The following is a 15,220-nucleotide window of genomic DNA, read 5'->3' as shown; positions in this document are numbered from 1 at the left end:
AGGCGGGGGCCGGCCAACCTCCCTGCCCACAGTCCTGACCTTGCTCCTGGGTTTTTTCCAGAGCTAAGATCCAGTGGTGTGACCTCACCCAGGGAACTGTGTCACCACCAACCCCAACCCCCACCCACCCAGCAGATGTTCCAGGATGTCTGGAGACATTTCTGGTTGTCACAAGTAGGGAGGGCGCTACTGCCCTCTGGTGGGGAGAAGCCGGGGCTGTTGCTAAAGCCTCTGAGAGTCCGTATACGGCCACAAAAATGTGGTGGTGTGAGGGTTGGAAAGGATTTCCAGATACAGGGTATTTAGAAGAGAGAAAGTATTGGGAACAAAGGGCAGAGGGAGTGAGGAGCGCTGCTCAGACAGTGGGCAGAATTCCTGATGGACCAGGGACAGCTGATCATTTGATCAGCCGGCATGCTTGATGCTCTTTGTGGGCTAGTGGCCAATTCTTATAGCCTCAACAAAGGAAATTCCTGTTGGAAGGGCATTAGGTGATTCTTTAGAGTGAGGGGTTTTTTCACCTACTATGGGGTCGGGGAGCTGGCCGGTTTAGATCACCAGGCTCATGGCAACGGTTGCTATGGGGCACAGTCAGTTTGGGAGATGAGCTTGGTGTGGAGCTCTGTATCTGTGGCCGTGGTATAGGGCTCCACATGGCATCTAGCTTTGCCCTCGGGGGACCCCAGGGTCCAGAAGAATAGTTTGGGCTGCATGTGTTACAGAATGCAAGTCTGAGAGCCTGACATACTGTGAGCCAAACAATAGCAAAATATCAGAGTCTGGGGCCCAGAAACGTTTACTGCTGGGCCATGCAAGGAGATGAGAAGTAGCTCATTCTGTAAACATCCTGAAGTCCCTGAAATCTCTCAGCAAAGCCCTTGGACTGGAAAGATGTGGGAAGGGAGTCGTTAGTTTTCGCAGATTTCTTGTTGTCAGATCCTTTGTTCTTATGGTCAGGTCACTGTCAGCTCATGATGTTTGTCAAAACCTCCACGATAGAAATGTTATTTTCTGTTCAGACAAGAAAGGGTAAGTTCCCAAGCCTCAACTTTCACTCTGAGGTCCAGGCCCTATGTAGGAGGAGAGGGTCCCATATGGGCTGGTCACCCTGCCCAGAGCCTTCTTCCAGCACCCAGTCTAGGTCCTCCCACCCATGCCCAGGCCCCGATAAGGAGGCAGATTTCAGCTGACAACACCGTCAGGCCCATAGGCCCTGTCTAGCCGTCATCACTGAGGGAGCCGGGCACCCAGACCCAGCTGTCCCTCAGGCTTCACATTTAACATGGAGAGATCATTGCATGGGATCCACAGGGACATGTGTTGTAGCAAATGCCCTTCAGGTTAATCCCTAACCCCCAGCTGTTGCCCTTCTTAGAACAGCCCCCACCATAGAATGGCCTTGAAGCAATGCTGTGCAATGTCCTTGCCACTTAACCCTGACCTCTGGCACCTTCTTGGGGTCAACAACTGACCTCAGCTGGACCAGTTCTTGGAACTTGAATGGAGTGACTGAAGCTGGTTAAATCTGTCACCTTAATGACAGCGTCCAATTACTCCAGTTGCTGAGACCTCTGTGGACTGGGACCCATGGAGACCTCCACCACCTCAGGTCTCAGAGGTGGGGATGGATGAGAGGTTCACTGTCTTCCCGAGGATGGCCCAGCCAGTGGGCGGCCAAGCAAGTGCTCTGGAGCTCTGCCGGTCACCGTCCCCAGCCTGTCCCCCACCCTTCAGCTCACCTGGAGGCCTGAGGCTGGAAGGCCTGGAGGGCCGGGGAGAAGGCGGCCATCCCCCTCTTATAACACTCTACACCGTGAGGACACTGCTGCCAGGCTGAGTGTTGGAGGGAGGGCTCTGCGACCACCCCCTCCTGGTCTGCCGACAGTCTCCTCACTGTCTCGAGCTAACAGCTGTAGGACCCCGCCCCTGTTACACCGGGAGGCTTTGGGCGTCTGTGCTCAGAGTCATGGGTGCCAGGGAAGAGCTGGGAAGAGCTGGAGGCGGGTGCTGCTTGGTTGATATTCTTAAGGGTCATTCTAGCCCCATGGGGAATAGACGGGTGGGGGCAGGGCAGTGCCTTAGGTAAACACAGGAAGATGGTTCTGGAAGCTACTGCGAGAGTCGTGGTGAAACGTGAAGGCAGCCTGGGTGAGGCATGTGCTCTCTCTCTGCCCCTCTGTTAATGGCTGACCCTCTCTCACACCTGCACGTAAGCCCTCTGCTCTCCATCACCCTTGAGTGACCCGTGTCCATTTGGTCCCTGGGGCTGGAGGAGGAGTATCCCCATGCTCAGCCCAAGTCAGATGACATGGGCTCCCCTGGATGTCCCATGGGCTACGTCTCTTTGCCCCAGGCTTGTTGATCTCCTTGACACACCCTGAAGTTCCTTGACATGTTGCAGCCAACTGGTTTCATTTTTTTTCTTTTTTGTTTTTTCCAAATCAGTCTCTGTTACCGCACAACGTCTGGAATTTCATGGGAATTTCCAGACCAGTTCACTGATCTCTCAGTGCACTCTGGACCCAAACAGCACCTTGCAGTTTGTTAGATGTTCCATCCACTTTGTTGTCATCACCACTGAGGCCACCACCATTATCTTCACCGTCATCATCAAGAAGTCACTGCCTGAAGCTGTACATAGACCATTCTTCATGAGGACATACAGACGGCCAACAGGAATAAGTAAAGATGCTCAACATTGGTAATAATTAGAAAAATGATAATCAAAACTACAATAAGGCATCACCCTCTACCAGTTAAAAGGGCCATTGTCTAAAAGTCTACAAATAAACAATTTTGGAGAATATGTGGAGAAAAGGGAAGCCTCCTGCACTGCTGGTGGGAATGTAAATTGGGGCAGCTGCTATGGAAAACAGAATGGAAGTTTCTTAAAAACTAAAAATAGAACTATCGTGTGATCCAGCAATCCCACTTCAGGGAATATATCTGGAAAAGACAAAAGCTCCAAATCAAAAAGATACATGCACCTCAGTGTTCCTGCTGCTGCTGCTGCTGCTGCTGCTAAGTCGCTTCATTCATGTCCAACTCTGTGCGACCCCTTAGACGGCAGCCCCCCAGGCTCCCCCGTCTCTGGGATTCTCCAGGCAAGAACACTGGAGTGGGTTGCCATTTCCTTCTCCAATGCATGAAAGTGAAAAGTGAAAGTGAAGTCGCTCAGTCATGTCCTACTCTTAGTGACCCCATGGACTGCAGCCTACCAGGCTCCTCCGTCCATGGGATTTTCCAGGCAAGAGTTCTATGATCCCACTAAGTGAAGTAACTGAGACAGAAAAGACAAATATATAATATCACTTATATGGAGAACCTAAAAAATAGCACAGGGGGTACCTTGGTGGTATAATGTTTAGAATTTGGTGTTTTTACTGCTATGAAATTGAAAGTGAAAGTCACTTAGTTGTGTCTGACTCTTTTTTACCCCATGGACTATACAGTGCATGGAATTCTCCAAGCCAGAATACTGGAATGGGTAGCCTTCCCCTTGTCCAGAGGATCTTCCCAATTGAGGAATCAAACCCAGGTTTCCCACATTGCAGGTGGATTCTTTACCAGCTGAGTCACCAGGGAAGCCCTGTTCATTCCCTGGTCGGGGAACTGAGATCCCAAAAGCTGCTTGGCATGGGCCAAAAAAAAAAAAAAAAAAAAAAGAAGAAGAAGAAGAAGAAGAATACAAATGAACTTCTTAACAAATCAAAACAGACTCAGAGTCACAGAAAATAAATTTATTGTTACCAAAGGGGGAGAGGCGTAAATTAGGAGTATGGGATTAAAAGGTGCACATTACCATATATAAAATAGATTGAAAAAAAAAACCCAAGAACTTAATGTAAGCACAGGAGAAAATATTCAGTATCTTGTAATAATCTGTAATGAAAAAATTAAAAAGAACAGATATATACATAGATACGTGATAACTGAAACATTATGCTGTATATATGAAACTAATACAATATTGTAAATCAACTGTACTTCAATTAAAGAAGCAAGCAAAAGAAGTCACTGGCTAATTAAGATAAGCTGCTGGATCGAAGGTGAGTTGATGCTGGACAGGTAGGGCTAGAGACCACCGACAGGGGGAGACTCTTCTTGCTGGGGCATCAGACCTTGGGGAGGGTGGTAGAGAGCCCCTGCTACTTCTGGATTCCAACAATCCTAACCCTTTGACTTTCTCTCATCTTCAGCCCGTTCATGTTCCTGGTCTTTCATTGCTAGTTCCCCTGCCTCTCCCGTTCTTCTGCCTCTAGGGACTTCTTTAGTTCAAAATAAGTGGTTTCTGATGGGAGGGGGTTTGGGGGGAGAATGGATACATGTATATGTATGGCTGAGTCCCTTCACTGTTCACCTGAAACTATCACAACGTTGTTGACTGGCTATCCCTCAATATAAAATAAAATTTCATAGTATGAAGGAAAAAAGTGGTTTATCTCCCCCCACCCTTCTCTAGTTCCCCTCTTCCCTCAATCCAGGCTCCAGGCTCCTTCCTTCACTCTCCCTGAGCCGTCACCAACATCCAGCCCTCTCCTGCTGTGGTCAGCTGCAGAAACCCTAAATTCCTGAGACTGAGCTCCAAAAATTTTCTCTCCCTCTCCTTTTTTCCTCTAACAAGGTACCTCTGCCCCTTGACCCGTGTGTATCCTGGCTCCTGCACTGTCCTGGGGGTGGCTGAGTCTGGCCCTACTGCAGAAGCTCATACATCTGGTTGCGCTCCTGCGAATTCCCCTCCGGCTCCCTGGCCCGCTGCCTCAGGTTCTCAGCAGACTCTGCCTTTGCGCCATCATGCAGGTGCATTGGCTCCTTCACTAGGAAGCCCACGTCCACCAGGAGGGAGAGCCCTGCGGCGGCTGCACCCGCGATCCGGGCTCCCGTGACAGCTGCCGGAGCCATGGTAGCGGACAGGCCTTCCTTACCAGCCGGGTGCCTGGGACTGTGGTTTTCCCAGGGCCCAAGCAGCCACCTACATTGGCTGCAAATTCAGGGCTGTCTTTGCCTGTTTCCATGGCACGCATATTTTTTTGAATGCGTTGCACAGCTTTTGCCAATTTCTCTGTTGTATCAACAGTTCGGAGGTTGCTCCTGAGTACCTCTAGGAGCACCTTCCATTTCTTGATGCGAGATGACACCAGGCTACTGGCTTCAGTTTCGGCTACTGACCTGCTTGCATTTTCCTTGTAGCTGGTGGACACAGTTGTCACAGCAGCTGCTGCTCCCAGCCCTAACCCAGCGGCCGAGAATGCCAGACTGCCCCCCCTGTCACGGATGCCAGAGCCAGGCCAAGGAGGGTCCGGGCGCCAGATGCAGCGCCAGGGGTGTGGGCCGCCATGTTGGAGATGGTATGCTCCTTGGGGTCCTTGTCAACCTTGTCTGCGAGCTTGTGGAGCTTTCCTGTGCGCTCCTCCAGCTGCTGCTTCACCCGAGACAACTTCAGAAACCTCCTCCTGTCCAGCTGCCATTTCGTGAGCGTGTCCTGGTCCTTCCCTATCAAGTCTCCGTCCAATTCGCATAGATGTTTGTGTAGTGCAACCACGTCTTTCCTGTAACAATGAAGGTCAAGGGATTAGAAAGGCAGTTTGCTTGTCTGCAAAATAGGTTCCATAATGTCTATTCTGCATAAATATGGATTTAGCATTATACACCTATTAGAAAAGAATTTTACAAATGTAAACTTTTCTCTTTCAACATTAAACACAGGTTTTGTACCTTGTAGATCCTTCATATACTTATTCAATCCTGGAAAGGAAGAAAGACAAGAAAGTGAAGTTGCTCAGTGGTGTCTGACTCTTTGGAACCCCATGGACTGTAGTCTGCCTGGCTCCTCTGTCCATGGGATTTCCCAGGCAAGAATACTGGAGAGGGTTGCCATTCCCTTCTCCAGGGGATCTTATCGACCCAGGGATTGAACCTTGGTCTCCCACATTGCGGGCAGACTCTTTACCATCTGAGCCACCAGAGAAGCCCCATTTAATCCTGGAACAGATAAGCAAATGTCACCTTAGGATACTGGTAAGTTAAGAGAGGTATTTGATGGAATTCCCCGGTGGTCCAGAGGTTAGGACTCTGCACCCTCACTGCCCAGGATATGCCTCAATCCCTGATTGTGAAACTAGGATCCCACAAACCATGTGGCTCAGCCAAAAAGAAAAAATAGGTATTTGGTAAAGACACCTCAGAGACAGGTCAACATCATCACTTCCAAAGAGTTGGTAAGTTGGGAACTCCACAAATAAAGAAAAGTGGGATTGGAGCAGAAAACTTGTATTCAAGGGCCTCGGTGTGTAGTGAGGAGTCATTTCTTGGCCCTTGGCTACAGGGAAGTGGTCCCTAAGCCCCTAGAATATCCTGGCTGGAATGAATGTCCTCGTCTGCCTGGGCCTCTTGCCACTGGACAGTCTGATGAGATGTATGATGGGGCCCCTGGGTCACGTGGTATCAGTTCTGACCTCTGGAGGAGCTGGACTCTAGGACATTAGTCTGACATCTGGGAGGCGCTGGAGACCACAAGTCAGGATAATTTGTTTTTAAATGGGTGCGTGTCCCTGGCAGGCAGTGTTCCGTGTGACCTGCCACTCACTGAGTTCCAGAACAGTAATGCATCCTGGGGACAATCGAAGCTTTGGATGTGAAATCCACCCAGACTCTGCCCTGTGGCTGATGGAAACCAGCAGGCTTGGGGATGCATGAGGCTCCTCAGAATCCCTCAAATGACACACAATCACAGCCACTCACTGTGACTCTGGAGGGCTCACTGAGCCACAAGGCCTTCCACTGTCAGGGAGGCTCCACGGAGACTACAAGAGGATCCCAGATGGAGTGAGAAGCCAGGTCCAGGCAGGGTGTGCAGACATGGTCACCCAGGGCCCTCTAGCCCAGCTTGAGGGATCGTGAGGAAGGGAAGAAATGCCATCCCTCCCACTCAGGGGGCCTCTGCTAGGCTCACAGCCCCTTCAGTTCCATGTCCTCGGGGCCCACTCCCCTCACTCTAGTCCCCGTCCTGCTGCCCAAGCCTGCCTACTAGTCCTCCAACCTGGACTCTCTGCTCCACCCTGGCCCTGGGTCTGACCCTGGTCCAGGACTCCCTGGTCCTTGCTTCCCCACCTCTGACCATACAGTTCACTCTGAGGCCGTGAACATAGTCCATCAGACTGAATTGCTGTTCCCATTAGACACAGGCAAGTCTGAGACTCTAACATATAAGCACAGAGCCCCAGAGTTGGGCAGCGCTACATCCAGGATCCCACCAGCTCCAACCAGTTCCTCTCCAGCCTCGCTGCCTTATGGGCCAGCAGGATCCTGCCGTTTGGTTTGATACAATCATTTGGTACAGTTCGTAAGATGGGGAATAGAAAGCGTCTAGGCAGAAGCCTGAGTAATACAAACAATGGCATCAGGATTTTCTGACTTGCCCCAGAGGAAATTCTGCTTGATTTTTATCACCAGAAAGAAGACTCTTGGCCCCTGTCTCCTCCCAATAAGATTTTAAAATGTTGATATTGACTGAACACCTACTCTGTGTCAGTCATTATGGGAAGCTCGTTGCATGCATGATCACAGTGTCCTCACAATTTAACTGAACAGATAAGGACTACAGCAGAGAGCAGTTCTGTAACATGTCCGAAGTCATATAACCTGCCCCTTCCTTGCAGGTTTCATCTTTTCTCAATTCAACGTTCAAATGACATGGAGGAAGCATTCCTCATGAGATGTTGAGAAGGAACATCCTCATCCCCCACCATAAGGTCCTGCTTGGAGGAGGTGTTCCTTCCAGGAGGAAACTAGCCTGGAGCTTCGGGGTGTGGGTGACCTTCCTGATACACCTGTGTGGGTTACCTGGACAAACCAGCCTCAACCTCAATTTCTTCAGGAAATCAGTCAGCAGGAGTAGCAGTTCCTCTCTGTTCAGTATGTCCCAGAGATACTCAGTGACATCCTCAAAAATGATCTCAATATCTAGATGAAAGGAAAGGGAATAAGGTTAGAACTTGTGAAGTAAAAAAGGGAAAGCTTTTGTCACTCAGTGGTCTTTGGTTTTGTGCAACCCCATGGACTATAGCCCACCAGGCTCCTCTGTCCATGGAATTCTTCAGGCAAAAATACTGGAGTGGGTATCCATTCCCTCCTCCAGGGGATCTTCCCGACCCAGGGATCAAATCCAAGTCTCCTGTGTTGCAGGCAGATTCTTTACTGTCTGAGTCACCGGGAAAGCCAAGAAAAATGTGTGGTGGATAATAAATGATGTTGAGTAGCTTTTTTGTCTTTTTAACCTTGTGGAATCTGGGGGAGGGCTTGCAGATTTTAATTTTCCAGCCTAGAACATGTATCTAGATCACTACGGTGACAGTTCAGAAGTTGGTGAGAGCTACTTGAGTATTTGAATTTGGTGGACCTGAAGTGCTGAAACTCCAGCTGGATGTTGCTGTACCAATTCTGAAAGACCACCAGGTTCTAACAAAGTGCAAGCATGTGGTGTAAACCCAGTGGATGCATATATCCGCTCCTGCACTCACAGTATAAAACCACTTCTACCTTCTACTCCTAGCTGAGATGTGGCTGGGATAGTAGAAGCTCCTGGAGAGATTGTATCTGCTTGCAAGAAAGGTGACATTCACTACCAGGACGGTCTCTGGGGGCTACATCGAGTTTGCTCTGGAAGCCCATCACACTGTTCACACTGCCAGGAAAACTGGACTTTAAACAAGGAGATGCCATCAGCATCTCGTGCTTTACTGCTTATCGAGTCTGCTCCACAGTGCCCGTGAAAGCTGGAGGAAGTGTTCTGGGGCAGGTTGAGGAGCTGGAAGAGCAGCATGCCAAATGGTTAGAGCTTACGGCTTAAAGATTTCGGGCACAGCTGCTACTGAGGAAGGACAAAAGATCGCTTTCCAAAATGAAGCCCACGAAGTATTTAATCACAAAGAAGCTAATTATATTGATAAAACTAAGAAATCTGTTGGTGAAAAGAGTTGATGTGATTATTGAAATGTTTGCTAATGTCAATCTTAGAGATGCTTTGAATTTTTTGTCACATGGAGGACAAGAAATAGTTGTTGGCCGCAGAGGTCCTAAGAAGTAAACCCACAGGATCCATGACGAAGGAATCTAGCATAAGAGGAGTAGCTCTCCCTTCATCCTCCAAGGAGGAATTCCAGCAGTTTGCAGCAGCCTTCCAAGCCGGAATGGAAATTGGTTGGTTGAGACCAGTAATAGGCCCCTGGTATTCACTGGCTCAGGCAGCCCAGGCTCATGAAGATATCTTTCATAACTATGGGGCTATGGGAAAATGATTCTTCTCTTAAAATGATTAATGCTTGCATTGATTTCCTGTGTAATTAGAGGTTTCTTACCTCAGTTTTGAGCAAACTGCGTTTGCTCTGCTTAGCTTTCATTTGATTCAGTGAGTTTCTTCTATTGAAAAAAAAATACTTCTTTTTAGCAATCATAGGTATTGAGTGTAGTTTATTTTATAGCTGGCAATATTCTTTATGCCTTCTACCTCTCATCAAGGAATCATCGTAATGGGAACTAGGATGCTAGTGGTCACTTGCCACTGGAGGACGTCACAGAAATTGCTAACCAATGCTTATCATGAATCCCATACTTTGACTAAAACATGCTAATTCAAAATAGGACTGCTTGATTCCCAAGCCTACTTCTCCTTATAAAGTTTCTTTAGTCTCTGGTTAGCCCACAGCTGGAGAAGGCAATGGCACCCCACTCCAGTACTCTTACCTGGAGAATCCCATGGACGGAGGAGCCTGATGGGTTATAGTCCACGGGGTCACAAAGAGTGAGACGTGACTGAAGGACTTAGCACCTCAGGTGCATAGTTTCCACATATATATGTGTTGATTAGTTCAGTTTCAAAGTAAATTTAAAATTATCTCTTTGTGTGACAGGGATCATATATTTTTGTTTAATAAATGAATTTGATGCCTTAAGGATGATCTGCTTTTTTATCAGAACATGGTATCTGCAATAAATTCTGCAGCACATTAAAAATATGGTATTCAGTATAAATTAGTTAAAATTCACTTTCTTGAGCAGCGATCACCTGGGCACTCTTGGCAGAGTCACCTGGGGTTATGGATGGAACTGTTTTCCCCCCACCCCTCAATTCATATGTTGAAGATTTAACCCCCTGGTGACTATATTTGAAGACTGGGCCTTTAAAGAGGTAATTAAGGTAAAATGAGGTCATAAGTGTGGGGCCTGAGTCCAATAAGTTAAATGTCTTTATTAGAAAGGAAGACACCAGATTTTCTCTCTGTTCCTTCCCTCTCCCCCAGAGGAAAAGCCATGTGAGGACAGAGAGAGAATTTACAAAATTTAGAATTTACAAAACAGGGGGATAGTCTCACCTCTCTCCTACCTTGATCTTGGACTTCCAAACCTCCAGAAATAATGATCTAATGCTGGGATCTAGGTGTCTTCAGGAATCTACAATTTTAAAACTTCAGAAAGAGAAGGAGGGCTTCCCAGGAGATGCAGTGGTAAAAATTCGGCTGCCAAGGCAGGAGATGCAAGAGTCATGCGTTCGATCCTTGGGTCGGAAATATACCCTGGGGTAGGAGATGGCAACCCCCTCCAGCATTCTTACCTGGAAAATCCCAAGAACAGAGGAGCTTGGCAGACAACAGTCCATGGGGCCATAAAGATTCAGACACAGCTGAACAACTCAGTGCACTCACACACACATAAACAGAAGGAATACAAGGGAGGTGTTTTGTTAGTTACTACTTGTAGCAGAGACTGGCAGCACCCTATAAATGAGTGCTTTCATGTTTTGGGAGTGAAACAAAAGAATATTCACATTAAATATGCTAAAGAATGTAATGACAATAAATAGCCTCAGATCAGTACAGAGCAAGATCACTGCTCAAATGAGTTACCAAAATCCCTGTGTGATTTCAGGGATCTAGAAGTTATGGAATTGCTCAGTGTTAGTAGCTCAGTCCTGTCTAACTCTTTGTGACCCCATGGACAGTAGCCTGCAAGTCTCGTCTATCCAGGAAATTCTCCTGGCGAGAATACTGGAGTGGGTTCCTTCTTCAGAGGATCTTCCCAAGCCAGGAAAGGAACCAGGGTCTCCTGCATAGCAGGCAGATTCTTTTACTGTCTGAGCCACCATGGAAGCCCAGGGGATATGGAATTGTAGGTAAGACATAGGCAACTAGGATTAATATATTATATATGTATAATAATATATATATGGAGGGTGGGGCTGGGTCACAATGTGAGATGTGTTTCCTGATACATGCCCTCACAGATACATTATTCTTATTTCACAGATGAGGAAAGTGAGACTCAGACAGGATAAGGGACAGCCCAAGGCCAGTGAGCAGAAAGCTCAGAGGTGGGATCCAAGCTCAGGTATCAGACACTTCTTGCATATGACTTGAATCCTGCTTATTTTAAACTCCTGTTATTTCTTCATTCTACCATGCAGTACACCTAGGGGGATTTTCGCGAGTGATTTTTGGTGGTGAGCACACTGTAGCATATACAGAAGTAGAAGTATAATGTTGCACACATGAAACTTATAAAATGTTATAAATGGATGCTACCTAATTTTTAAAAAGGGTTTGAGGCCACCTGCCATGGGGGTAAGACTACCATGTGAGAGGCTTTATCTTGTTGATCAGAGACACTCAGGATGGGCAGTGAAGGGGTGGAGGCAGACGTGATCCCGTGTAAAACCCCGTCACCCCTCCTCTCTAGGTGGGAGGTGGCAAAAGTCAGACTGTGGTTCAGTTCAGTGTCCACTGACTCTTGCAGAGCGGCTGGGCAGGTAGCAGGGCGAGAGCTGGATGAAAGGTGTCTGTGGTGATGCCCCAGGGTCTGGGAGCAGGAGGAGGCTCAGACCAAGGGAGGGGGAAGGAGGAGCTCCAGGGATGCTGGGGGACCTCCCCTCGCTGCCCTGTCTGGCCTTGGGGACTCCCTCTGCTGTCCCCCTCCCCAAGGGCTGTCCTGGCCTCATTTCTGAGTCACTTGCTAGAGGGCAGTGGGGGAGGAAGTGAGCACCTAGCAAGAGGCTCCCTAAGGAGAGAGCTGGGAAAGAGGCTCTGTGGACACACTCCCATTGAGGGTACTCCACGTGGCCCCCCTGAGGGGCTCCAGGATGCTTATCCATCCTCTTCTTGGTTCTTGATTCCTCTGTAGGTTAACTCTGCCAGGAGGAAACACCCTCAATTCGTGGTCACATGTAGGAACTGGACAGAAAAATAGGCAGCTGCCTCCCTGAGCATTTTCCAAGGTTTTCTGAACTCATGATGGCAGCAGCGGGGTCTCAGAGATCTCCCTTCAGATCCTTGTCTGCGTCAGGCTGGAAGGAGGTGTGACCTCACCCTTGGGGAATGTAAAACAGATTGTGGGTTCGATCACAAGTGAGCAGCGGCTGCAGGGAGCAGGGGGTGGTGAGGTCTCTGGTGAATTCTCCTGGGACGGCCACCAGTGCCACGAGGAATTTAACACACTGTGGTTCTCTGTCCCCTGGGCTCTGCAGGTCACTATTTACTCATCCCCGGCCACTCCCCCTAAGTTAGAGTCCTGCTCCTGTTGGGGCACAGGGAAAAGGTAATCAGATGGGAGACACCCATCTGCAAAGTTATCAGAGCACGAAAACCAGCCACAAGACCAGATAGGAAGGATTAATCTGGAAATTACATGAGGCTAGGAACACTTGTGTTTACTAATTGGTAATAACTAATATTGATCCATTGTCTATGACATGCAGGCTCCTGAAGCTCACCTGAACTTACATCAGCCTAAGTTTTCGAGCTGATTCCAGAACCTGGGCTTGAACCCAGTCTTTCTGATCCAAATCCCAGGTTTGTGATGATTATGCTCTACTCCCTTTAATATACAAAGATATTTATTTGTGGATATATATTTATTGGTTAAATGAGTGCTTTCATTCCAAAATAATGTCTTGCTCTCTGTGCTTAATTGTCTGCCTTGATAAAGTTGCTGGTGATACAGCTCCCACAGCCCACGCCCTTTTTGCTTCTGCAAGAGCCTTTATCTCACAAAGGCCTGGAGTCCCATCATCCCCACCCCACTTCCTGTATCCCTGCCCTTTGTGGCTGAGGACCCCATGGTGCCCCATCCCTCTGCTGTCCTCCCCTGACTACTGGACTTTAGGTTGTTTCTAATTCCTTATGCAAATAATAGTGTAAAGAACATTCTCCTTGTATAAAACTACATTTGAGACTGTTCCCTTAAGCTATATCTAGGAGTAGGACATAGCTAGATAGCTATCTAGGATGTAGGATATAGGATCTAGGATAGAGCTATCTAGGCTGGACCACAAGGCGTCAGCACCAAAAAATATTCATACCTAGAGATACACTGTTATGCAAAGAAATTGCAGCAATTTATGTTCACACTCATGATACATAAGGGTGTCCATCCTTTCAGACTTTCCCATTCTCTGCTGTTGCAGCTAAGTCGCTTCAGTCATGTCCGACTCTGTGCAACTCCATAGATCGCAGCCCACCAAGCTCCCCTGTCCCTGGGATTCTCCAGGGAAGAACACTGGAGTGGGTTGCCATTTCCTTCTCCAATGCATGAAACTGAAAAGTGAAAGTGAAGTCGCTCAGTCGTGTCCGACTCTTAGCGACCCCATGGACTGCAGCCCACCAGGCTCCTCCGTCCATGGGATTTTCCAGGCAAGTGTACTGGAGTGAGGTGCCATTGCCTTCTCCGCCCATTCTCAATGTTCTTCAAAAAAAAAAAAAGAGCAGTTCAGATCTTTATATATGAACAATCTATTTTGGTTCTGCTTGTGATTATCTTGTCATAGGAGATGAGGAAGGAAAGAAAATATTGATGACATTTAACTACTGTTTCAAGAAAGCAAAAGAGCCTTTGTCCACTATTCCTCCTGAGACCTGATTGAATGACAGTAGAGACACTTACAGTTATAATACCAGCTACTGATAAGAGTGCGTTGTGTTTGTGGTCTTTGCTTTGCAATGGTATTTGCTCTGCAATGGTATTTGCTCTAAAACTTTACAAATGATTACTTGTATTTTATTCCATTAGCCTTTGAGATGTGTAGCATTATATCCTCATTTACAAATAAGGAAGCTGAAGTACAGATGTTACATGACTCGCCCAAGGTCAGAAGTCTTGCCCCTGGAACTGAGCTCCACCCAACAATCTAGGCTCAAGAACCCATAGCCTGCCTCAACTCCCTCTGCTGCTAATAAAAACAAGTGTGGGGGCAACAGGAGACCAGAGGCTTCAACAAATGTCTGAAGACTCACTGGATGGAGAAGTGATAGCTGAGTGAAGAAGAGCGCAGTGGAGGAGGAGAAAGAGGGAGAGAGAGCTGACAGGAGAGAAGAACAGTCTGATGGGTAGAGCCCCAGAGCGGGAGCAAGATGAGAGGGAGGCTGAAGTGAGAGCAGGGGACAAGTTTACCAACACCACGGCCCACCCCATATTCACAGCAGCCTTCACCCTTCACCAGACTTTTCAGAAAGCTACTTGAGAATGAGTTGCAGGAAAAAAAAATGGGTGGTGTGTTTGTATAATTATGGAGAAAAGTAAAGGGTACCTAAAAGAGAGATAGACGTGGGATCCAGGAATCAGGAACATCAACCCAGAAGAAAGGGAATCCAAGGATCCCAGCTGGGTGTGCAGCAGACCTAGGGAGAAATCAGTCCAGAACAGGATAAGAAGTCCAGAGTCTGTGCGTACAGGGGTGTCGGTATCACATGAGGCACCGTTGGAAAGAAATGGAGGAAATGTTGGAGGTAAACAGTGCAAGGGGTGAAAACAAGGCCAGTTAGAAACATCAGGAGAAACTGAAGCTATGCTGAAAAGCATGTGCCACTATAAGGTACAAGTTAGCTCTAAAAACGTATTAAAATAACACAAAAATCTAAACTCTTTTGTTTGATTTTTTTTTTAAATATAAGGTAAATTTATCTATGTTCAAGTCCTGGTTTTCCCATTTTGATTGTTTTGGAGACTGTTTAGAACTGAAGTGTTGTTAATATATATCTGTTCAGTTCAGTCGCTCAGTTGTGTCTGACTGTTTGTGACCTCATGAACTGCAGCACTCCAGGCTTCCCTGTCCATCACCAACTCCAAACTCATGGAGTTCACCCAAACTCACGTCCATTGAGTTGGTGATGCTATCCAACCATTTCATCCTCGGTCTTCACCTTCACTCTTGCCCTCAATCTTTTCCAGCATCAGG

At 47.7% G+C, this 15,220-nt stretch overlaps 1 pseudogene; it reads left to right on the top strand.

Moving 5' to 3' along the window:
* Positions 1-7,715: 7,715 nt before the first annotated feature.
* LOC138078720 (zeta-crystallin pseudogene) lies at positions 7,716-9,313 on the top strand (annotated as a pseudogene).
* The last annotated feature ends 5,907 nt before the right edge of the window (positions 9,314-15,220 follow it).

The sequence above is a fragment of the Capricornis sumatraensis genome, chromosome 4 (genome assembly GCF_032405125.1).
Source record: "Capricornis sumatraensis isolate serow.1 chromosome 4, serow.2, whole genome shotgun sequence".
NCBI classification, from domain to species: domain Eukaryota; kingdom Metazoa; phylum Chordata; class Mammalia; order Artiodactyla; family Bovidae; genus Capricornis; species Capricornis sumatraensis.
This window is presented reverse-complemented; position numbering and strand designations above follow the sequence as displayed.